Raw genomic sequence first — 25344 nt, forward strand, 5'->3', positions numbered from 1 at the left:
ACACTGATATTGGATATTTACTTCCCAAGGAAATACATATCAAGTTAGGAGTGGGATAAACCATGTAAGAAGAGAACAAGAGAAGGACCATCTTTCCCACATGCTGAGCTCCTTGAGGGACACTGCAGGGTGGACCCAGTTACGGGTGTCACTGCTGGCTTCTCATCCTCCAATTATAGTTTATGTCAAAGAGCTGCTCAAGTAAACCTCACAAGAACATTTCATTCCCATGAAATTCAGAGCCCAAGAAGTGATGTCGCAGACCCAACAATACAGAAAACGAAGGCAATGCCACTCTTGATGGCTTATCGCCCAGAACCCAGAAGTCCAGAGGAATGGAGGGTGGAGGGTAAAGCCTTCTGAAAAGAGCCTCCTGCCTCTACTCCGCCCGAGGGTTTCTTTCTTCCCAGCTGGTCTCTGGGAGTTCCACAGAACAACTTCTCTGTCACTTTTCAGCCCCAGACAGGATTCGAGCACAGCACTCTAGAGCTCAGCTGAATGTGTTTGTTGAGCCAGTACGGAGCACACTCTCAGGTTTCATCTTCATGTCACTGAGTTTCTGGGTTTGGGAGACACACACAGCATGTCCCATATTACACCCACTGTCACGAGTGATGTCTTTGTCAGCTGGTGACAAAGGGTTACCTGTGCAGTGCTTAACACAACAGCAACAAAAACCAGGGCTGCAACCACAAAGGACTCTGCCTGCTGTAGGGACACTTGAGAAAGTCACTAAAAATCCACTGAGTCACCACCACTGACAGAAGTCAGTGCCGGCTGAAGAGACTCTGACGCCACTAGAGGCCTCCTTGGCCATTGCTTCTTGAGTCTTCAGCCTCCTTATAAAACCAAGATGGTGGGTCAGGTGACTCTTGGCCTGCATCCTAACTAGAAGAACACTCTAGGAGTCTGTCAGCCACAGTTGTCTGAGGAGTCCTCTGAGGCACTCTGCCAGCTGGGGCAAACACCAGGTGCAAACCAGCAGGTTGGTCCTACAGTACATTCTTCACGGAAAGGCAAAGCTTGGATCATTTACTTTTCCACCAACTAAGAGCCTCTCAGCCACACCCCAACCCCGACTCTGCCTGTTCTTTTCATTACTAAATAAAGGTCTCACAGAGCTGTCCAAATCTTAGGTGCACAGCCAAGCAGAAACACCACCAAGTAAAATCAGGACATGAGGCTGAGCTTGAAATCAGGCACACAATTTGGGGCACAGTGATATGCAAATCAATTCACTGTGTGTCTCCAACAGTCCCTGCTTAAACGACAGTTATTAACGAAATGTACTGATGAGCTATGTCACAAATCTGAATCTAATCTTTGGTTTGTTTTTTTGTTTTTTGAGACAGGGTTTCTCTGTGTAGCCCTGGACCAGACTGCCTCTGCCTCCCAAGTGCTGGGGTTAAAGGTGTGTGCCACCACCAGCTGGCTTCACTATGTATCTCAAATTCAAATTTAGCTGGACATCTGGTATGTTTCTGTTGAATCTGGCAATCCCACACATAATGCATGCTGCCTCCCTCCACCCACTGGTCTCCCCTACAGTCAGATCTGCACTGGTTGAACGAGGTCTATGGGTTCCACTTAAGCCTTCCTCTGTCCTACAACTGTTCCTTTCGGATGCTCCTACTGGTTTCACATCCCTGCAAACTCTACTTAGACCCCTTCCTCTAGAGTTCTCAATTGTCTACTGACTACCCTTCCGCCACAGCGCCCGACCCTGACGCCCACAGTCAGTTAGGTGGAGCCGATTCACAGTATCACTCACTGCTTAATGACTCACCCACTCTCTCTGAAGCAACTGCCTCTTTTTATTTTTTTTTCTAAATAAAAGGTCATTTATAACCGCAAGTTAAAATGATCAAATTATAAGCCTTCTAAATACTGAAGTGAAAAAAAAAAAATGTAGGCTGTGAAAGAGAACCTGGGGTAGGGGAAAGAACAGGGCAGGCTGGCACTGCTCAAGCCTTGGCTCTTATCACATTCTTGTACAGGTCCTGATTTTCTTTTTTAATTAATTAATTAATTGATTAATTATATTAATTACAGTTTATTCACTGTCTCCCAGCTGTAGCCCCTCCTTCATCCCCTCCCAATCCCACCCTCCTTCCCTCATCTCCTCCCATGCCCCTCTCCAAGTCCACTGATAGGGGAGGACCTCCTCCCTTTCCATCTGATCCTAGTTAATCAGGTCTCATCAGGACTGGCTGCATTGTCTTCCTCTGTGGCCTGGTAAGGCTGCAACCCCCTGAGGGGAAGGTGATCAAAGACCCAGCCACTGAGTTCATGTCAGAGACAGTCCCCGTTCCCCTTACTAGGATACCCACTTGGAGACTGAACTTGCCATGAGCTGTATCTGTGCAAGGGTTCTAGGTTATCTCCATGAATGGTCCTTGGTTGGAGTATCAGTCTCAGAAAAGACCCCTGGACCCATATATTTTGGTTCTGTTGGTCTCCTTGTGGAGCTCCTGTCCTCTCCAGATCTTTCTATCTCCTCCTTCTTTCATAAGATTCCCTGCACTCTGCCCAAAGTTTTCCTATCAGTCTCAGCACCTGCTTTGATACCCTGCAAGGTAGAGCCTTTCAGAGGCCCTCTGTGGTAGGCTCCTGTCCTATTCCCTGTTTTCTCCTTTGGATGTTCATCCCACTTGCCTTTCTGAATGAGGATTGACCATCTTACACGGAGTCCTCCTTCTTGCTTAGCTTCTTTAGATGTACAGATTTTAGTATGTTTATCCTATATTACGTGTCTAATATCCCCTTATAAGTGAGTATATATCATGTGTGTCTTTCTGGGTCCCGATTTTCTAACAGTTTTCTTTCTCTCCTGACTTTATAACAGCTTTCAAGGGGATGGAAGACAGGCATACACACCCACCACACAAACACACACACACACACACACACACACACAGCAAGGAGCAACAGGAAGGGGAGGGGCTTGTCAGAAGAATCACAGCAAGAAGTTTCTGTTGACTTATAAACTGGGGACCCCCACACTTAGCCCCAAGTGTGTGGCTACACTCTAAGACTCCACGGCCCTCTGACTCAGACTGTGGGCAACTCAAAGCCCACTACTCATTCCCTTTTGGGCTACTTGACGTTCACAGAGAAGTATCATGCACTCCAGTGCCTCCAAATATTTGAACTGTGGTTTAAAACAAACAAATGAAACAACAACTCCTAAACCTCTGAAGGCCACCTCGGTCTCCCCAGAGCTGGCAAGTTTAGACAGCGCTAAAGCTGACCAGTGGAGGTGCCTCCTGCGCTACAGTGTGTCCTGCTGGTTCACGTCATTTCCTGGAAGAACCTATCTCTACAGTATCCCATCAAAGATGACCCTTGCCCTCAATACCCATAACTGGGCTGGTTGTTTTTTTTTGTCAACTTCTAGGGTCATCTGAGAATAAAGAGCCTCAACTGAGAAAAATGCCTCCATCAGATTGGGTTATAGGCATTTTCTTGATTAGTGATTGATATGGTAGGGCCCAGCTCACTGCGGGTGGTGAGATCCCTGGGATGGTAGTTCTGGGTTGTATAAGAAAGCAGGCTGAGCAAGCCACAAAGAAAAACAAACAGTAAGCAGCACTCCTCCACAGCCTGTGTTGGTCGCTGCCTTGAGTTCTTGCCCTGACTCCTCTTCGCAATGCACCGTAAGGTGTAGGAGAATACAGACCCTTTCCTCCGAAGTTACTACCTGTCATGGTGTTTAACACAGCAAACTAGGACATCCACCCACTTGCAAAAAGGACTTCACCAGATCCCACAGAGGAAAGGGCAACTAAATGACAAAGTAGGAAAAGTACGCAGTATCCTTCTCAAGCTGTTAGCTCTTAGCAGCCCTCAAGCTGCTAGGAAGACAGAACTGTAATATGTCCCGGTCTGCTACTGAAGGTGGGACATGTAATTACTTAGTTGGGATTGAGAAGTTCATTCTGATAATTTTGCAGACCCATTTCAAGAAGCTGGGGCACTTGGGCCTAGCCCCACTGACTCAGCACCTGCCAATGGTAGTCCTGCCAATGGTGTGGGGTGGTCCTGAGATTTGGATGTGAGATGCTAAGAGACTCTGATCAGAATGGGGAGGGCTGGGGACAGGGAGTGACACTCTGAGAATGTCACACATCCCAAGAATTTTACATTCTCATTTAATCCCCTCGATATCTGTGGGAGAAACAGATCCAGGCAGGTTTTTAACTCACACCGGGCACCAGAGCTCTCTCCCCCATATCCATCTGTTCCACTTGGTCACTGAGTTCCAGCTCCTCATCCCTGGGGTCAGCACGAGGCCACTGCCTCCTCTATACATGCGCTTGGTAGACACAGACTAAGCACTTCACTTATAACAAGGGCTCTACTGAAGGGATTCACTTCAACAGAGGGCTTCTTTATATACTTTTTTGCAGCAAAGCTGTGTCCATTATGAAGGTAATTACATTTCCTATCTTCAGACACAGGGAGTCTACAAGAATTGTCTTAACTTAGCAGATGATGGCGAGAACGCCATCACCAATGCTAAGCTTTGCCCTGGATGATAGGAAAAAGTCTCAAGTTCTTAGACAGGGAGCCAGAGGTAGCTGACCCTTGCTGCTGATGTCACTGTTGTTTACAAGGAGGTCAAAGAGAACTTACCCTCTGTTTCTAATCACTCACTCTCACCCTCTCCTCCCGCCTCTGGTCTCTGTTGGTCCCTCTTCCTGATCTCTCTGATAATTCTGATTTATAACTGGAAGAGATTTTATCAGCCCAAGCTAAGCTAACATATGTGACAGTGGCCCCAATTCCCACCAAGGCTCTGTGTCCTTTAAGTTATCACTTACAATTTGGAAGTCCTATGAGTACAGAACCTACTACTGTTAATGCTAAGGTCAGAGGTCAGTCTCCCTGAAGCAAGTATATCTTTGTCTTGCAAATGTATCAGGTACATTTTGTCAGTCAAGACAGGTAAGAGGCAGCACGTTCCAACTGTGACCATCTTAGGAGAACTTAACAAATGAGATATTTAAACAATGAGCATGGTACAAAAAAACAACAACAAAACAAACAAACCATGAGGCCTGCTGTGGTCCAGCAGGAAGCCTGATGAAGGAGATTCCATTACACCCCAAGGCCTGAAAGACCTAGAGAGAACAGATCGCTGAGCTGGGACAGAAAGGCATAAAAGCTGTTAGGGAAGCATTCCCAAATAGAACTATTTTGTCCTCCTAGGGCCCCTGACAGTCAAGAGAGATGCCTACCCCTTCCCTCCATCCCCACCCCACGGAGGGGGGCTCAATACTTCCACTTCCCTCCTTCCTGTGTTAAAGCCAACCACAAATCAGAGGCAAAACCCATCAAAACAGGTCACTGGAGTTAAGCTGTTGGGGTAAAAGGGGAGTGTGTGAAGGGTGCAAAGATGTTTGTGGAAAATTAGAGCAGAGACCATCAGAGAGTGCGAAAGGCTTGCCATAGGCAGGAAGCAGGCCCACGCCCACTCTTCGAGAGCACCTGATGCTACAGGTAACTGAAGGGTTCTATTGACATTTGTGTGGGCAAGCACATCTTAAAAACACAGTCACAATGTAGTCCTACTTCCCCAATATCTACAGGCACTCATTCCTGCAGACATTCCTGTAGAAACAACATTTTACTTCAGTCACATGGGAAAAATCTCCCTGTGTTTTATGCTAAGTTCCAGTTCTTCTAAAAGAAGTAAAAAAAAAAAAAAAAAAAAAAAAAAAAAAAAAAAAACGACACACACACACACACAAAAACAAAACAAACAAAACAAAACAAAACAAAACAAAACCCTACTGCAGTAAAAAGAATTCAGATCTTTAGGTGGAAGGTATCTTCAGGCTTCCATCAATGCCCTGGGGCCAACAGCAGGTGTCCTTTCCTCTTCCTTTTCTTTCTTTTAACTTCACTCTTTGCCCTCACTCTCTCCCTCTCCTTTCCTTTTCCCTCTACTTCCTCCTTTCACTTTTTCCTCTGTGTTTTCTCCTTTTTATATGTATGGTTTTCCAGCTGGATTTATATTAGCAGACAAATGCATCAAGTCCCTCCAAGTATAACTGGCTTAAGGGACAGATTCACCCCACCAGCTTCAACCCAACATGAAACAGCCCAGATGCCCCTCAACTGAAGAATGGATAGAGAAACTGTGGTACATTTACACAACAGAATACTATTCAGCTATTAAAAACAAGCACATCGTGAAATTTGCAGGCTAATGGATGGATCTGGAAAAGATCATCCTGAGTGAGGTAACTCAGATCCAGAAAGACAAGCATGGTATATACTCATTTATAGATGGATATTAGCCATATAATATAGGAAAACATACCACATTCCACAGACCTAAAGAAGCTAAGTAACAAGAAGACCACGGAGGATGCTTAATTCTCACTCGAAAGGGCAAACAGAATAGACACCAAAAATGGTTGAAGAGAGGGAATAGACGGGAGCCTGCCATAAATGTCCTCTGAAAGACTCCACCCAGCAGGGATAGAAGCAAATGTCAAACTCACAGCCAAACTTTGGGCAGAGCTCAGGGAGTGGGGAGATAGAAGGACCCAGAGGGGACAGGAACTCCACAAGAACACCAACAGAGCCAACAAATCTGGGCCCAGGGGGCCCTGCAGAGACTGATGCACCAACCAAGGACGATGTATGGAGAGGACCTAGACCCCCTGCTCAGATGTTGGCCATAGGCAGCTCAGTCTCCATGTGGGTCCCCTAGTATGGGGAGAAGGGGCTGTCTCTGACATGGATTCTATTGCCTGCTCTTTGATCATTTCCCCCTGGTGGGAAGGCCTGGCCAGGCCAGAGGAAGAGGATGCAGGCAGTCCTTGATGGGACCTAATTGGCTGGGGTCATTGGTAGGGGAGGAAGGCTCCCCCTTTCTGAGAATTAGGGGATGGAGAAAGGGGAAGAAGGAGGGAGGGTGGGACTGGGAGGAGACAAGGAAGGGGGCTAAAATTGGGATATAAAGTGAATACATTTTAAAAATTTAAATTAAAAAAGAGGTTCTCAGGAGGCAGCATGCTTGACTGACACTCTCAGCTGAAGGAGAGCACCCAGGGGATGCCTTTTAAATCTCCCTTTGTGTGCTTCTTCTGGCAAAGAGGAAAGAGGCAGGCTCCTGAGTTCCCTGGATGGACCAGGTGCTGCTACATAATAGCACAGGGGATGGTGTGTGATTCTAGAAACACCCCAGGTGATTTCAGAGCACAGAGAGGCTACATGGCACGAAATAACCTAAGACCACAAAATGGGAGCTCCCTCCCTTTCAAGCTGTCAGACACCAAGCTCTCAGGTGGCTGCTGCCACTCTGGCAACACTCCTGTGTAACATCCGATGACCCCTCCCTCGCCAGACGTGCACCCGCATGGGCTTGGCTCTTCTCTTATTTCCACAGCATCTCTTACTTGCAAGGATAGATTTCAATTTATCTAAAATGACACTGGTTTTCTACTTAAGGCAATCATGAAATTTCACCTAAAAAAGAAAATAATTGGCTTCTAATAGAAAAGATAAATCTGAGAGACTATTGTATAGATGGCAGATGGGGTACACAGATGACTCAAGTTTGGGAATCACTGATACATAGAAGCACAGCCCACGAATCAGAGACACCGGGTTTTAGTTCTAATTGCTACCAAGTAGGCAATAATGACTAATTTTATCGCCTTATAAAAAAATAGTTCTTTCACTGAAGGTAGTAGTTCCTCCGGACAGAGAACTGTAGCTCAAAGAGGGCAATAATATTTTAGCAAACTCTACTTTGTAACCTGAGTCCTGTCTCTTGTGCATAATATAACAGATGCCTATGCTAAATGACTGAACATTAAGGTCTGAGGATTTATATAGATGGTAAAATAAGTTTGAAGCAAGAGAAGTTGTTCCTCTTGTAAAGGGTCTAACAAGGGCCCTTTGGCTGTCACTAGAATGTGAACATAGGGGTATGGAAAAGCCTCCTCTGATTCACACAGGCCTCCACTGAGAGTCTTCCAAGACCATCAGGGGAATTAGATTACAAAGGCAATCTGTCACGGTTTGTGACTCCTTTTGATGTCAGGCTGGTAAGGCTATTATTGTGTATTACTTCCATGGCACTGATCAGAGGAATCGCTTCCAACAGCAGCCTCCCACATGAACTGTACGTCTGACATTTTTGTGCAGCTCTGTTCCATCCCAAGTTACCCCAAACCTTTAATGCTAACTTCTGGAAATGAGCCTATGCGCACGCTCACGGTTCCTTCCAAGTTGAGAGCTCAGGAAGCAGTAAACCGACCGGTGCATCGTGTGTCTTCCAACAGTGCAGGTGTCCAGAAGCCCAGCCCACTTCCCACATGCTTGCACACCCCTGGCCTCTGCTCAAGCCTACCCTGTGGGCGAAGGCAGACACGGAGCCTGCTAGGCTACTCCCCACTCCAGGAGGAGATGTTCGAATCAAAATATTCTATGCTTCTTAACCTCCTGTACATTCCTGCTGTGCTAAATGTCATATCCCAGCAGACCTCACTCTGGAACCGGGATCCTTCTCCTGCGCGCTGTTGTTTACTTGTTTTAAAACTATTTCTACAAAGCACCCATTGTTCTCTACTCTGTATCACTGCATGATACACTGACAAGCTACTGCTCCTGCATGAATAAAAGTGTTTTCCCCAATGAACAACAGAGTCGATTGGCACTGGGAGCAAGTCTTGTTCAGCAACAACCGATGTATGTGGCAAACACAGCTAACCCCTGGCCGTCTGTACCCCGTGAACCTACAAGTAAATAGTCAGCAGCTGTTAACTCTAGGGGCTTGGTTTAGACACACAAGACAGAGGGATGCTTTTCAAGTTGTGTGGTCTCACTTGAGAATTTCTTTAGACTTACTAAGTTGCTAGAATGGCAGGGAATAAATAGGTTTTAATTTCATTTAAGTCATCAGGTTTAGAAACAAAATCAAAGGCTTGAAACATAACATAGTATGTCATAGCTGACCTGATGGTGGGAGTAATAGTTACATAACATGGTGTTCTGATCTTCAAATGTAAGCCTGGCCAGCACTGGACATCACAGGTTCAAGTGCTTCTGCACTCTTTATTCTAATTGACTCCGGTCCCACAAAGAGATTTGCTTGAGAACAAACGGCAGTACAAGGTTTCTCAGACTGTATCTTTTACTATATATATTTTTGGGTGACTGTCCCATCCTTGTCCCCGTGTGACTGTAGCTATCTAATGTATGACTGGACAGAGATGAGTGACTGACTTAGGACCTATTCCTCTGTTGGGTAGGAACCTAGAAATAGTGTGGCCTGGCTTAAAATGGAAAAGTTACACCAATCCGACTGTTCTACAAGGAATCTGGACTTGAAGGCTGATACTGGCTAAGCTGACAGACATCCTTTTTGTGATCCACTGGGGCCAGGTTCCACAGGGCTACAGTTGGTCTGCAGACACAAAGAATGTAGAAGACAGACAAAAAGACAGAGAGGACATGGAGGCTGCAGACAGCACACAGGGAATGGGTTCTGTTCTAATGGCTTTCTAGCTCCCAAGAGGCTTCCTCAGTGATGCTTTCTGTTACTAAATTCTGTGCGATCTCTCTCTTTAAGAGCAACAAACACTGAAGATAAATGAAATCATTAACTTTGCAGATGGGTAGTCTTTACCCCTCTATCAAGGAAACTTCTCTTTGCAAGAGAAACCATTATGTAAAACACACACACACACACACACACACACACACACACACACACACACACTCAAAATGCAGAGTTATGGAACTAAGTTCCAAAGAAGCCATCTACAAAACATTCCTATACCTAAGCCTTTGGAATTATTGCAGAAAGGGGGCAAGAAAATTGCAGGAGCCAGAGAACCAGGAAGTCTGCTGTAAGACTGTCTCCTAGGAATGTCGGAAGCTACATCTTAAAGTTTCAAATGTTAAGAGACAGTTTTCTGGGTCCAACCATCTCAGAAACAAGTTCCATCTTACTGACAGGGTCAAAACCAAGTTCATATTCCCAGGCCCTGGAACCCAACTCCTATCCTGCTTCTTCAGGTATTTCTTGTTTGTCTGTTAACCACTAATGGATATAAAGAGGGAAGTTGCCATTATCTGTTATCTAAGCTAAGGCACACACATAAATGTGTTGCCTGTCTTGACTTAAAGCTTGCCCACTCCTTTGGATACCCAGGGGGAGGTGATCAGAGAGACTGTCACTGAGTTCATACCAGAGAAAGCCCCTGCTCCCCTTACTAGGGATACCACTGGATACAAATATTTAATGGGCTCCATTAAGTTTCTGTCTCTGAAGTGAGTTTCCACTCAGAACCCAACACAGCAATATTTAAGCAAGAGCTGAACAAGGACAACAACAATACAGATGCTAATATGCCTCAAGTTTACACAAAGATCTACAGGCAACATAAAAAAAAAAAAAAAAAAAAAAAAAACACCACTATGAGTGGGAAAAAAGTCTTTTCTAGGGAAGACCATACCAATTGGTTATCCAATACCAAATGGTCAGCCCTGAAAACATACATGCAAGTAACAGGCTGGCCCACAGCACAAGTGACTAGGGAGGGATTGCAGAGTGATACAAAATGTGCTAACAGTAGGTCAAAGAAGGCTGGCAAGCCTTGACATGGGTCCTGAGGACCGGAACGTGGGTCCTCATGGTTGTTTGGTAAGCATTTTACTGACAGAGCTATCTCCACAGCTGTGTGTGTGTGTGTGTGTGTGTGTGTGTGTGTGTGTGTGTGTGTGTGTGTTAATGACCGTATTTGGGATAGAAAATATTTCTGTAACTATAATAATTGTTGGAATTATTTGGAAAAGTATTTGACTGTTTGAAACAAGAAGACTCTGGACACGAATCCCTTGGTGGGTGTGGGGAAAGCAGGCTGGTATTTGGTGCATCTGATGCATAAAGCCAGCAGCTGGCTTTCCAGGTAGCCCAGCTCACCAGGAACACTAGTTTTGAAGCTGCCAACGAAAAGAGGAAACCTTTGTTTTGATGCCCAGTGAACATGCTCAACCACCTTCTTAGCATGTGGATGGTGTGTGCGACCGAACCGGTCTAAGAACAGCTTTTGCGAGAGCTTCCTATCCCCTCAGACGGAAGCCACACAGGCTCGGAGCTACACTGGGGAAGTGAGAAAGAGACAGCAGCTGCAATCAGTGCTGTGTCTCCGTGAGTATGTAAGGGGCCTTAGGGAGAGCGGGGTTTTGACTGGGCTGGCAGGAGGGAAAGGTGCCAGGCCTCCAGGAGGAGGCAGCACAGATGGAGATGCTTCAGGGGAGCAGAGCAGAAATGCCCAAGGCGAAAACCCCAGACTTTTTCATCTAAATGAATGTGTTAATGGCTCCCAGGGAGCGGGTATGAGAGGGCTTAGCACATATGCCTTCTCTACTGTACTGGCTGTAAATAACCCATGTGCTCGTCTGTGCCATCTGCTTGGTGTACATTTTGTGGAACTGTGTAGAAAACAATGAGGCAGAGAAAGAATAAATGGCTACTAATATTTAAGTTGATACTCTGAAAAATCAAATATGCTCACACAGCTAAATCATTACACTTCTTTGCTACACCACAAGCGTTTCTTTTCTTTTTTTTATTGGGGCCGGGGCAGGACAGCGGGTCAAAGATCAGATCACAAACAGAATGAAGCTAAAAGACAAATCTTCTATTACTGGATTTCATGTACCTTGGATCAATTACACGTAACCAATCCAGGCTACAATTTCTTCATCGGCACACAAGGGCTGTTTGTGATTTGCTTTCTGAGTAATACCTGAGAGGTAACTCTAAAATAGCACGTTCTTTAGATAAAAGACGTGCGATGCTTTCGTAGAGGGAGTCACACCCTGTATAAAGCGCCTCGCCTACTGCGCACGACTGAATATTAATTATCTTCACGCACAGAGTGAGGCTGCTCAGACACGTGTTAGTTCCTTGCAATTAGATAAATGCTGGAAACAATCCATGCACCCAAACCACTGCCAAGTAAACACTTGCTTCACTGTTCACCTCCATTCTAAGCAGAAGGTGCCTGCGAGAGTGAGTGTGTCACAGTTGCAGACTCAGCGCTGCAGGTAAGCGTCAACGCTAGATTTGTATTTCTGAGCTGGGTACTGGCTATTTTCCCTCTTACAGATTTGCAATTACCCACAACCTACTACCTCTTGAGTGATTTGAAAGACTTGATAGCTTTGAAAGACTGCCTAAAACTCCGCACGGGTCAATGACCGGCCTAAGAAATGCAACCTTCACAGCAGGGTCCAGCCACATCTGTTTCATTTAAGCGTATGTCTCGTCTTGATGAGATTCCCAGAAATGACTGAGGTTGGGTCTCAATACAATGGGTCCCCAGGTCGCTCAAATGCTTCTGATGGCTCTCAACTCCAGGCGCTTGGAAGAAAGGGGTGGGGCTGAGTACCGTGATTAAGAGCCAGCATGCAGGCTCCCCAGACAGGCCTCAGGTGCAGATGAGGAACTGAGCTGTCAATGAGATGCCTCACCTCTCCAGATCTGAGTTTTGCCATCTGCAAAATGGAGATAACGGTAGCCCCTCTCTCACAAGGTTTCCAAGAAGTGTCAGTGAATCAGTGAAGGTCTTCCCATGGAAAGCTCGTGCTGTGTGTCATCTAGACCTTCACTGTGTGGGGCAAGAACCCACCTGGATGCTGGGGCAGCGGAGGGAAAGAGGGCTCCCTTGAATCTTGAACAAGCTTGAGGATGAGTGGGGGTACCTACTGCTATGTTATCATGACAGAAGTGCCAAGAATGTCCCAGTGAGACGGGAGTGTCACCAGCGTGTAAGGCACCCTGGAAGCAGGCCCTTACTTCTCATTCTAGCCCAATGCGGCTGCCTCACCGCCATCTTCTTCATGTATGCTAGTTCTGCAAGAGAAGGTGCCATGCCTGCTCTCAGAAGCTGAAAACTTAAGGCGAAAGTCCCACAACACACTTAACACCATTTTTAGTAAAGACTTTAAAGATAGGTCAGAACAGCCAGGCATGGTAACAGAGGCCTTTGGTCCCAGCATTCAGGAGGCAAAGGTAGGCCGATTTGAGACCAGCCTGATTCACATAGTGAGCTGCAGGTTAGGAAGGGCTACATGAAAAGACCCTGTCTCATAAAAAGCAAAACAACAACAAAAAAAGTGAAAAGAAAATAAAATGTAACTATTGGGTAAACCTTAAAAATGGCTTAGGTTTTATGAATTAAGATTAGATTCCAAAGACATAAAATGGGAAGGAGAAAGATGAAAAGTCAAGTGCTAATGTCACTTCCACTGATGAGGCCTCAAATTCTCCATAAAGCAAAGTAAAAACCCTGAACATGAAGAGGTCAAAGTTTGTTTCTTGTTTTCCACTGGAAGCTTTTAGAATCAACTAAGAGAAGGGTACAAAATAATTAAAACTGTGAGTTTAATAGAGTTAAATTTTAATATTTATTTCAATGAAAAATAGAAAATTAAGAACCTGAAATAGGAAAAGGTACATGGAAAAATTGTGTGTGCATAATATATACAAATACACACAATGTAGAATCAGACTAAGAGACCATAAACTCTGAATTTCACCCAGAAATGACACTTTTTCTAGGACTCAGTAGGCACTTTAAAAATACTCGCTTGGTATGAGCCTTTAAACCAAGTCAGTGCTTGGCCTCCAACAACAATGGAAGGAATCAGCAAAGACAACATCTTACACTGAAATGAACACACATGGACATCAGGTAGAGAGGGCAGAGTACCAGTGGGAGCTGACTGTTAACTATGTAAGGACAAGAACAGAGAGCTGTCCAGAAGGGGGAGGAAACATTCCGGGATAAGCTATGTACCGAAGGCAGTGGGCTGGCCGTGTGTGTATGTGTTTGTGTGAGCACACACGTGTGTGGGCCTCTGTGTGTGCCTACGTGTGTACATGTGTGTGCCTGTGTGTGTATGCATGTTATGTTACATGTGTTCGTGTGTGCCCATGTGTGCATATATGTGTGCATGTTTGTGTAGACGCTTTAAGGACTTCCCAATAGTTTCACTGAAAAAAAAAAAAAGCTTCTCTTAAACTACATTTGATAAGACAGAATTTTAATATTCTAAGTTTGATCATGCGATTAGCTATCTCATGAGGTTTATTTTTTTGGAAAAATCTAGCCTCACCGATTTCTTGGCTGTCGGGAACAGGAACCAGGACCCAGTGAGCCTCTGTCACCCTCACCCATGGCTTCCATGCCTGAGTGCATCCCCATCCACGATGGACAGGCTGGAGTCCAGACAGTAACGCCTGCTGGGACTACTACTGCCAAGTACATGGCATCTGGCCTGATGGGCAGATGACGAGTGGTAAGACCACTGGAGGAGAGGATTCCCTCAACGCCTTCTTTAGTGAGACAGGTGCTGGCGGGCACACGCCCTGGGCAGTGATCACAGACCTGGGACCCACAGCCATTGATGAAGTTCACACTGGTACAAAATGCCAGCAACTCCACCCTGAGCAACTCATCACAGGCAAGGAAGATGCTGTCAATAACTGTATCTGTGGCCACCACACCCCTGGCAGGATCACTCACCTTGTCCTAGACCGAATTCCTAAGCTGGGCACAGACCTTGAGGGCTTCTTGGGTTTCCATAGCTTTGGCAGGGAGAACTGCCTCTGGGCTCACCTCTCTGCAGATGGAGCGGCTCAAGCCAACGTTCTCCATTGACTCCCCAACCTCCCAGGTTCTCACCTCTATTGCTGAGCCCTACAATTCCACCCTCACCACCCTGCAGCACTGACTGTGCCTTCAGGGTAAGCAGGGAGGCCATCTATGACATCTGTTGTAGAAACCTCAACACTGAGGATCCAACCTATACTGTAATAGTTTTACCATCCAGATTGTGTCTTCCATCGCTGCTTCCCACAGATTTGAGGGGGCCCTGAATGTTGACCTGACAGAACTCCAGACCGAACTGGTGCTGTAACCTTGCGTTCACTTTCCTTTGGGCACAGACGCCCATCATCTCTGCTGAGAAAGCCAACCACAATCTGCTTTCTGTAGTAGAGTTCGCCAACATCTGCTTTGAGCTGGCCAACTAGATGGTGAAACGTGACCCTCGCTATGGCTTGCTACCTGCTATGCCGTGGCGATGTGGTGGAATTTCAGTAAAGGAGTTCTTTCCCTTTTAGAGTATGTCTCATCATTGAAATTTCCCACAATAACCAAGATAGTAACTAAAGTGTTTATTAAGTATCAAGAGTGTGTGGCATCTTTATCTTGCACAATTGACTGCCTGGCTTTACAAGATGGGTACCACTAACCCTGTACATGTAGAAGCAAGAAACTTTACACCTGAGGTGTGAGGAACTGGAATTCAGGCGAATGCGGTCTCATGATCGCTGTGCTATTGCCGTATTACACATGTGAATGGCAGGGGAGGAATCCCAATATTTGTAAAAATACACCAATACTACCCAGCCAAGTACAAGCTAAATGCAGACAATATATTTGGATTTACCTACAATATTTATGTTAGCTATTCTTTAAATTCCTTTGATTTTGTTATGTTTTCCAAATTGTGGTATGAAGCATAACCAAATGCTAAAACTGACTCCATTTAAGGTAGTGACATTACTACATTATGCTTGCAGTAAGAATTCAGTAACTGTAATAATAGGCAACCTTTCATTAATACAAACCTGAATGTGAAGAAATAACAATATAAAAACTCTCTTTAGGAGGAATAAAATTACAATTTAAAAAACTTCTGCTCGATAGATCAGGCAGAGGTCATGGTTTCTCAGTAAAAACTTTCATCCACTGATACAGAAGCTTTTTGATATGTTACAAGAATTCATCATAGTGCTGACTGCAAGGCCAGAACAAAAAATAAAATTAAATAAAAATAAAATTGGTGAATGAACAAGCACCATATGTAAATTACTAAGATACAATTACACGATTGAATTTTAAAATTGAATTTTAAAACAGTTTTAAATAAGAGGTTCTAGATGATTGAGAAGTTAATTTAAAAAAAAATGGTGCCAAGTACCACAAGAGTAAGAAAACTGTATCATTTGCTAAGATGTTGTCTTTTACTTTTTTTTTTTTTTAAATAAACAGTGTGCAGATATTTCTGCAATTTTGTTCAAATGACTACAGGACCTGGAAAAGCTGTTGTTGCTATTGATGAATAACATATTGCTATATTTCTATATAAATATTGATCTTTCAATATAAATATCTACATGAATATATCACTTGAAGTTTTGGAAATGTTAGGTATGATGTCAGCTTTGAGGGAAAGTACTCCAGTTTACTGTGCTGTGCTGGCACCGGACATAACTAACAGCCATACTGATTTAGAAACAGTAACATTAATTTTTCCATTTTTAATTTATTCACTTTTATTGTATGTGCATTGCTGTTTTGTCTTCGTATGTGTCTATATGAGAATGTCAGACCTTAGAGTTATAGACCGCTGTGAGCTTCGATGTGGGTGGATTTGAACTTGGATCCTCTGGAAGAGCGTCGGTGTCCTAAACTGCTGAGCCATCTCTCCAGCCCCAATTTTTCATATTTAAAGGGGTGATGCACTGTATTAAACATGGCAGGTCTTGTGCACATGGGTCTGATTACAGAAACTAAAAAGGTATTCTTTAAATAATGAGAAATTGCAATGTAAAACTATATTCAATAGCCAAGAGTCTGCAGTGCCTCATTAAATGTTCAAAATAGACTACATTAGAGAGTCCGGTCCCCATGAGGAAAAGCCTCTGTGTCTCCATATGTACAGAAGCAGATTTCTGGGCCAAGGGGTGGAATCTGAATAATTTTTATTTTATTTTTTTTCCTGTGTGTTTTCAGTACTGTTTGGATTTTCAAACAAACAGGCAGGCAATGCCCATATGCTTTCTATTGGTTGGCGGAGATCCTGTTCTTCAAGTGTTGTCCCAGCCAGTCAAGGTTTGGAGGGTGGCAGTAGTATCCAGGGATGGGTGGCAGTGAGGACAAACTTCAGACCACGACTTCCTCATCTCTCAGATGTTGTGTATCCGCACTCCTCTTCTCTAACGAGTGGACAGAGGCACACGCATGTTAAAGGCACAGATGAGCGGCTGAGTGACCACCCAGCCATCTCGCCAGTGCTGAGACTCTAGACCTACTGCGCTGGTCTGGCTAATTTTCTAGCTGACCATCACTATCGAAGGATGGTCTCCTGGGCTCTGTATTTAGCCAAGTGTATTCACCATTGATGATATCCATCTGTTAGCTCTACACACAAAGAGCTTACTTGACAAAGAAATACTGCTTTTCTTAAAGGCTGGATGAGTCTGAAAGTAGATACCCTGTACTAACGACCCATGGTTTCTGATCACTCTTTTCTTTCAATCTAGGAGAAAATTCGAGCATTGCCTGATAAACAACAGCTAAGTGTCTCTTTGCAGATTCCATCGAGAGCAATGTGCGTCCTTCACTGGGTAGCTGGCCTGGTCCCTACAGTGCTGGGCTGCAACGCTGGCCAGCCTCAGGCCAGCCTCTGAAACCCCGTATCTGTGCACGTGTGCCCTGAAGAATCAGCCGACTGTGAGAAGGGCAGAGAGAACACGGAGGGCCTGATGACTGGCAGGCGTCCCGCTCTGGGTGCCCATTTATCTGAGGTACTGAAGTGTGATGAGATTTACTCATGCCAGGCTGAAGCACAGGGTTCACTGTCCTGAGAATAAACGTTGTGTTCTCAGTCTTGCACAGAGACAGGCAAGGTGGAGGGCTGAAAGAAACAGAGAACTACACTGGCTACACACATTCCTTCCAGCTCCTAGATGCAGTATCAGTCCAGCAGGGGGCTGCTGAGGACAGCTACAGCATGTGCCAAACACGCAACCTGTTCTGCAGACCTGAGGCATGAGTGCTTGGGTTAATCTGATCAGACTGTTTTTGGCCTTAAAGTCTTGATACACTTTTTCCCCCCCTTCTTTTTGAGACAGGGTCTCACTTTGTGGCCTAGCATCTCCTGGAGCTGTGCAGCACAGACTGCTCTCTTTTTCTTTCCTTTTCTAAGGTATGTTGGTGCTCAAGAATAACCCTGCTGGCCTGAGCGCTGAGGTACCGTTCTCTGGCAGTGACTGATCTTTGCCATCACACTTGCTTGACGGCAGTACCACTCATTTACAGGATGCCAACCACACTGTGATTCCCACAGGCTGCTGACAGGGAGCCGTGGCTGTGGGATGCCCCGGGGGTCTGGTACTACCTCAACGATGAGACCTGACCCTGGGCCTTGCTGCCACAGCTTTGCTCACTAGATCCCTGATGCAGCTGTCATGTGCCTTCTCTATGAGAGCTGTCTACATTTGAGCCACAGTTATTTCCTAAGGGATGCAAAACTCAACAAACTACAAATAAACAGCACAGGCCATGACCTCAAGCTGTCAGGCTGCTGGGTCCCCTCCCACCCCGAACTGTAGCACATATGCAGGCAGTTCTGACTTACAGAGATGGCTTGGCCCCCTCCTCCGTCTTTTCCCATTCCTGTAATTGCCTAACTCAGTCCCCACGGACCTCCCCGTGGCCAACCCTCCACACCCCACTTGGACCCTGGCTCTAGAGTTCACCAAGCTTCAAGGATGTACTCTTAAAAAGTTCACTAGCAACCTCTGCCAGCCTCTGGCCTGACTTTTAAGACTGAATGCCTCCCCTCACCCGCTGGACTATCATCCTCTCTCACAGAAACCACCCTCTCTCTTCCTGTTGTCGTCAGAGGTCCAGAAACCGAGAGCCAGTCAAGAGAGTTCCTCTTTTGCCTCCTTATCCTACCTGCCACTCGAAATCCTGCAGAAAAGTGAAACACAATTTCCTAGCAGAGCCTGTGACGTCCAGCACACTCAATACATACAGGGTATCTGTATGTGTGCAGCCGCTTATTTCTCTTTTGTTTGTGTCATTTAAACACAGCTTATTCCAACATGTAATCTGGAGTCAAAGTCTCTAGCTGCATCTCCAACTGTAGTCTGTTGAGAGCACCTGATACTGAAAATTCTTTCTGCCTACTTTAAAGCACAGATTTCTTCACCACAGTAAAGAGAGCTTTCCACCATCCCATAACCCTGAGGCAGATTTCAATTTCACACACACACACACACACACACACACACAGCAGAAATCTTTGTGGACCCAGTTTCCACATTTGTTTCAACTTTCTGCTTGTTTACTTATTTTTTAAAATTTGTTCAAGTGGGAGGAATTACATGATAAGGATTCCAATTCCCTCCTGGGAGCAAGCCCATCTCCCCTACTTTCTCAAATATACAAATAAAATTTTAAAATATTCCATACACTCACCCTTTCGTCTCCTCCAGAGGGCCTGGTGATGAGAGCTTTTAAGGCTATTTGAAACTCTCATTTCAAGTCAGGAGTAAGAATCTCATCTACTTCTAACAAAAACAGCTTAAGGATCAACTCTAAACAGCCAGTGTTACTATCTCCGTCCCATAAACCCAAGAACATTACAGGACCATGACACAAGCTGAGAAAGCGTCCCCCAGCTATCAGATGATGGATGTTCTCACTGGTTTCTTCACTAAGCAGAGCTATTAACAGCAGCAGGGCACTAAATGAAAACCCTCAGCAACAGACTCAAATTGTGTCTGACAAGGCTCATTTCATGAACCTCAACGACTTCCTACTGAAGAGACGCTGTTTTTATGGGAAGCCCTGTTTGGTCAACCATTGTGCATTTATACTCTCTTGAAACATAGATGGTACTTTTATGAAGAATGAATTGCATACAAAATACTATCTGTTTTGGCAACACGCCAAAACATAAAACTTGTTTAAGACATGCAAAAACAAACCACCAGATGCCAATGCTTCTTGCAACCAAAACAAGCGACATTTAAACTTCTCTTTTGAAAAGCAGGTGGTTAAAGCCTGCTACTGGCTCCTCATTAAGATGAGGAAAACAAAATTAATTCAAAACCATTAGGAAATGACCCGAGAAGCAGATAAACTGTAACTTTTAAACTTTTTTTATTCATTTTTTTCCTTTTTCTTTTTTTATTATTTATACAGTATATAAATAATTTTTTTATTATTTATACAGATTCATTTATTTATTATTTATACAGTATTCTGCCTGCATGTGTGCCTGCAGGCCAGAAGAGGGCACCGGATCTCATTATAGATGGTTGTGAGCCACCATGTGGTTGCTGGGAATTGAACCCAGGACCTTTGGAAGAACAGCCAGTATTCTTAACCTCAGAGCCATCTCTTCAGCCCCCAACTGTAACTTATAATAAATATATTACTATGTTGACTATGGAACTTAGAATATTTAAATTTGGATTTAAATTACTGCATAAACATTATATGCATGGCTAAGTTAGAATGATTTAACTGAAAGGGTAAGACCACCACATTCATTTGTTGACTTACTGACTATATACTGACAGGTACTTTGATACATTTCCAGACAGCTCATAGTCCTGTGAAAAACACACATAAAAGCAATGACACGGTAAGTATTGTATTTACTGAAATGTCACACTGAGAAATACCAACACTCAAGCAGCTGGTAGGGAACAAAGTACATGAAACAGAGATGGATTCATGCTGGTCAGGCGCATCACTACGTTAGAACGCAGTACCGTAACACGATCCCGCTGATGTTAAACAACAACGCATTATACTGCATGGAAAGAATCAGAAGATATCACATCCGGGGATTAATCATGGTTAGCTCTAGGGGAGCAGGAAGACAGCTTTGCATTTATCTGATGTATGTGAGAATTTTGCTTGCATGGGTGTCTGTGTGCTGTGTGCTTGCCTGGTCCCTATGGAGGCCAGAAGAGAGTGTTGAGTTCTTTGGAACTGACATGCAGGCAGTGGTGAGCTGCCATGGGGGTGCTGTGAACTGAACCCAGGTCCTCTGCAAGAGCAACAAGTACTCTTCACAGCTAAGCCACCTCTCCAGCCATAAAAGGTGGTTTTTTTAAAGGACTTTTTTTTTTTTTTTTGGCTATATTATCTGATTTTTAAAATTAAGTTTTCGGTGTAACACCTGAATAACAATAAAAAAAAAATCATTGAAGCTGATGGTGGAGGAGGTGGCGGCAAAGCAAAACGGATGGATGAGGGAGCGAAGGAGGGGCCCTTCGAACCGGAAGAAGCGAGTGCTGGGCGTGACAGCAGACCAGGCACACAGCAGACCATCTATCTGGCTGTGCGCAGTGAAGCCCTTCACCTCTGATCTGAGACACAGCTGCGTCAGTGTGCCGGCAGCAGAACACCACTGCAGCGGGGCCAAACGGTGTGGGAAACGGGCTACAGAAGACTAAACGTCACCTGTCACTGGTGACATGCTTGAGCACGGTGAGCTGGGACAAGTGAAATGAGGCCACTGTCTCTGTCTCTTTCACCTCCATTATAAAACCAATCATATTGAGTTTGTGAATGCCAACCAATACCTGTGCCCAGAGACCACAGTCATGGGAACTCAAATGAATAAAGAACCACTTATGGGGAGGCAAAATCAAAACTGTGTCTGTGCGGTACCTCAGTACTAAGACTTCCTACAAGCTTGGTACTGAGGAGAAAATGTCAGACTGAAATGTGTGTTCTCCTGCCCTCTTCCCTTTTTAGGAATGAAATTTTTTTTATGTGGTACTCTTCCATCGTTTTAAATATATGTGACATATGAACTAAAAAGTCCCCTCCTCCTCCTTTCAGGATTCTACAGTCACATGCTCTGACCTCTTACATCATGCTAACATGACATCAGTTGAGGTCTGTAGTAAGTGTTAAAATATGTGTCTGGGTGGGACTCACAATGGACTGGTAAACGTTTCAAGGAAACCTTGAGGAAGGGCAGAAAAATCCCACGCAAAATAGTGGAACCTTCAAGCTAACTTTCAGTTTATCACATTTCCTCAGGAAACAACTTCCCATTTGTAGCTGGCTACAACACGCCCAACCATTCATTTTAATGCTATTCTTAATCAGCCCAGCATATCGCTGTGCCTCAGGACCTGCGAGCAAGCTCATGAAGTCATTACAAGCCACGGGGAAGCACAGTTTTAGCAGGACAGCACTTCACAAAGAGCTGAAACTCCCGTGTGTAAGTGTGTGGTCTTTAAAGTCTTCACTGCAAACGATGGAAAGTGGAAAGACATCCGTTGTGAGATGTGTGCTAGCAATGGCTCCGGGGCTAGCATCACTGGGTGAGCGGTTGCCACAGGACTGCACTGCAGCCTCAGGTCTTCACGGCCTATTAGGGGCAAGTTCGGATGATGGTAAATGAATGTCCCTCCTTTCTCCTGGGGCAGCAAGCACAGCCTCAGGCATGCGAAAGGACCTTCTCTGTACACCAGGCTGAACTGTGTACTGAAGTCTGCAAGAGAGCCCAGAGGGCGTCCCTGACGAGAGCGGAGAGGTTGTCCTATCTTAACACTGGGGACATGGCCAGCAGACTCCCTCTACTCACCTGTGTGCCAAACATTCCCATCTCACCCTGTCTTCAACTCACACAGCCCTGCTCTGGGCCATCTCCCCCCCCCCAACGCCTGCCTCAGGTCTTTGATTCACTTGCTTTCAGTCATTACTCTGGGTTTGTGTTTCTGGGTTTGTGTTTGTCGTCTTCTCTAGACTCTTTTTCCCTTCTTGCATCTGCTACTCTTTCTCTACCACCACTCCCTGCCAAGTCCACACAGCTTTCAGCCAAGGTGCTGCCACCAAATGCACCCTGGTGCCACTTCGCTTGAGGATCCTTACTTCTATCAAGTGAGAAGCTCACTCACTGAGCCCACGTGTTTGTCAGGGACCATCTTTATCCTCCCGTCCTTGTGCCAAGGAACTGCCTGTTGTTTTTTTTCCTCCGTGTGTTGCGAGCAGTGCCTTTGCTGCCCAGACTGACCATTAGCAACAAGCGGGTATTAAAGAACAGGAAGAGCTGACACCTCCGATAGGTTGAAACAGGGCCCCAGAGAGCTTGCTAGGATCTCTTTGGACTGAGTGTTCAAACAAGATGAAAATTCTACTTCCTAAGGCTTTGCCTGCATGCTTTTGTTTTCAGTTTACCTACTGTGCTTCCAAGATGTATGCTAAATATGTTTAACTGCTTCAATGCTAACAACAAACAGTTAGGACTTTGATCTGGCAATTAATAGAACGTGGGATATTGAAGGTTTGTGTTATTCCGTGGTGCATCATACAGAAGGAAGACGGATGATTTTATGGTTCAAGACCTGGGCTCCAATCCCAGCATTTCCTCTACCACACAGTACTGGCCATTAACTGAAGATAGCGACACCCACCACACAGCGTTTCTATGAGGATTACATTCTGTGAGGTAACACAAGAGAGAGCCTAAGAACACAGCCCTCGGCAGCTGTGAGGAAATGAACAACGCATGTTCCTATGCTGTCCGTGAGGTTAACAATGCGACTTCTGTGCTTTCCTCTGTCCACCCTTCGAGAAGATCTTTCCTAATCTTGGCCTTTTTGTGATGCAGAATCGGGAAGAATGGTGGGAGGACATGAGCCTTCGTTAAGGAGAGTTTCGGGGACACACATGTAAAAACTGGAACGTGTGGGGAAAGCTGGAGGGACAAAGGGGTACTTGGCCCATGTAGACTCTGTATCCAACTACAGCACTGAGAAATCCAGTCATCACTAGACTATATAAGGCTTTATACTACCATTATAAAATTATACAGAAGGGATGAAGTGAATATCTTGCTCATATAAATCAAATAAATGTGGAGGTGGAAGTGGTCCAGAGGCAAAAGGGAGGGGAGGTGTAAACCAGGGTTTCTGTCTGGGGAAAGCAACTTGGGAGGCACAGGAAGGTGGCCACTGCCAGTCAGAGGCTGGAGGCCAGGCCCAGTTCCCACCCCTGACTCACTGGCTCTGGTGAGTCATTAGCATCTCTGGGTTTCAGTTTCTTCCCCTGTAAAATGGCAGGACGGGAGAACTGCATTATTATGGCACCCCAGTTGGCCTTTAAAAACTGGTCTGGAAGAAATCCTAGAGCTGGGTCCTCCCTTCTTTGGCTTCGGTCACACCTTAGGCCATAGTATCATGCATAGATGTGCATCTAAATGTGTGGGCACATGTGAGAACACACACATACACAGACACTCACGTTTTGGAGGTAATCCTGCACAAAGCATTAAGCCATCTAAAAAGAAAGCTTCCTAAGGGAGCATCTGATCTGAGATGATACCCACTTATGTCCAAACAAGAGAACCCTGAATCTAAAACAGATTTCAGAAAAACCTCAAAGGAAGGTTAATAGTCTCCCCATACGCCAGGAGCACTCCCCACTTCCCTTACCAGGACGCTTTGCTTTCCTCTAAAACAGATGTCCTTCTTACGCTGCCTCATTACGTCTCAGTCATTACTGCCTTCATCTCATATCTCTTCCCCAACTAGGCTAAGTAGCCTTGTTCACTAATTTAGCCCAAATGCCTAGAACAGCACTTTGCTCATACCAGCCACTCTGCATGCTTTACAGTTAGAAACTAAATTCTGTGTTTAATCTTTGGTAAATGTCACAAACCCATGACACTGGACCTCTTAGAGACGTGCAGAGATGAGAATTCCCTTCCACATTTGTCTAGCCACCTCCATATATATACATACATACACACACACATATATATATATACATATATACATACACAATATGATATGTATATATATGATCCCGGGGAAACAGAGAACCTCTGGTGTGCCGGTCCAATGAAGAAGGCCAGTTCTGAACTCACTTGAAGCAAAGGCATCAGAGAATAAACTGCAGCATTTACTTACAGAACAGCAAAGGCCCATAGAGTAGTGACAGTTTTGCATAAGTGGCGGCTTTCATCTAAGGATCTCAGAACCTATGAGGGCCTTGCTCCACTGTGTGATGATGTCATTATCTGTTCTTGGTCAAGTGGGTTAAGAAGCTGGGTGCTCCTTGACCTTACTGCAGGCTGGTTTAAACACACTGTAGGGCCCTGAGTCCTCATCACAGTTTTTCTCATCCTTATCAACATCAAAAGCAGCTTTATAACGTCATCACAGTGACAGCACCTTACCTTCTCTTAGGTGTCCCTACACCTGTCACATCTCATGCTAATTCAGGTTGCAGAGAAGTGATGACTACTAGGGTGCTGGGCCGACAGAGCCTGGGACTTCCTGAGCTTATCCTAGAGAAAGGCCAACCACAGCTACACCTGAGGTCTGGGAAAGACAAAGCAACTTGCAGGCCTTGCCTGCCCACACAACTGCAGTGCTCTGAATTCCTCCTCAGTTATTTAAGACCTACACTGCAGGCCAATTAGAAGGAGTTACGACAGGAAGCCCTGCAGGAGCAGTCTCTTGAGACCTGTGAG

General features: G+C 45.1%; 1 protein-coding gene and 1 pseudogene across 3 annotated transcripts in view; one reads left to right on the top strand and one right to left on the bottom strand.

Moving 5' to 3' along the window:
- Positions 1-25344, bottom strand: part of Fyn (FYN proto-oncogene, Src family tyrosine kinase) — a 195293-nt gene that overhangs the window by 127268 nt on the left and 42681 nt on the right. The gene's annotated exons all lie outside the window — the stretch shown is intronic.
- LOC129683270 (tubulin alpha-1B chain-like) lies at positions 14221-15160 on the top strand (annotated as a pseudogene).

Source organism: Psammomys obesus, unplaced genomic scaffold, assembly GCF_907164565.1.
Source record: "Psammomys obesus unplaced genomic scaffold, mPsaObe1.curated_primary_1811, whole genome shotgun sequence".
NCBI lineage: Eukaryota > Metazoa > Chordata > Mammalia > Rodentia > Muridae > Psammomys > Psammomys obesus.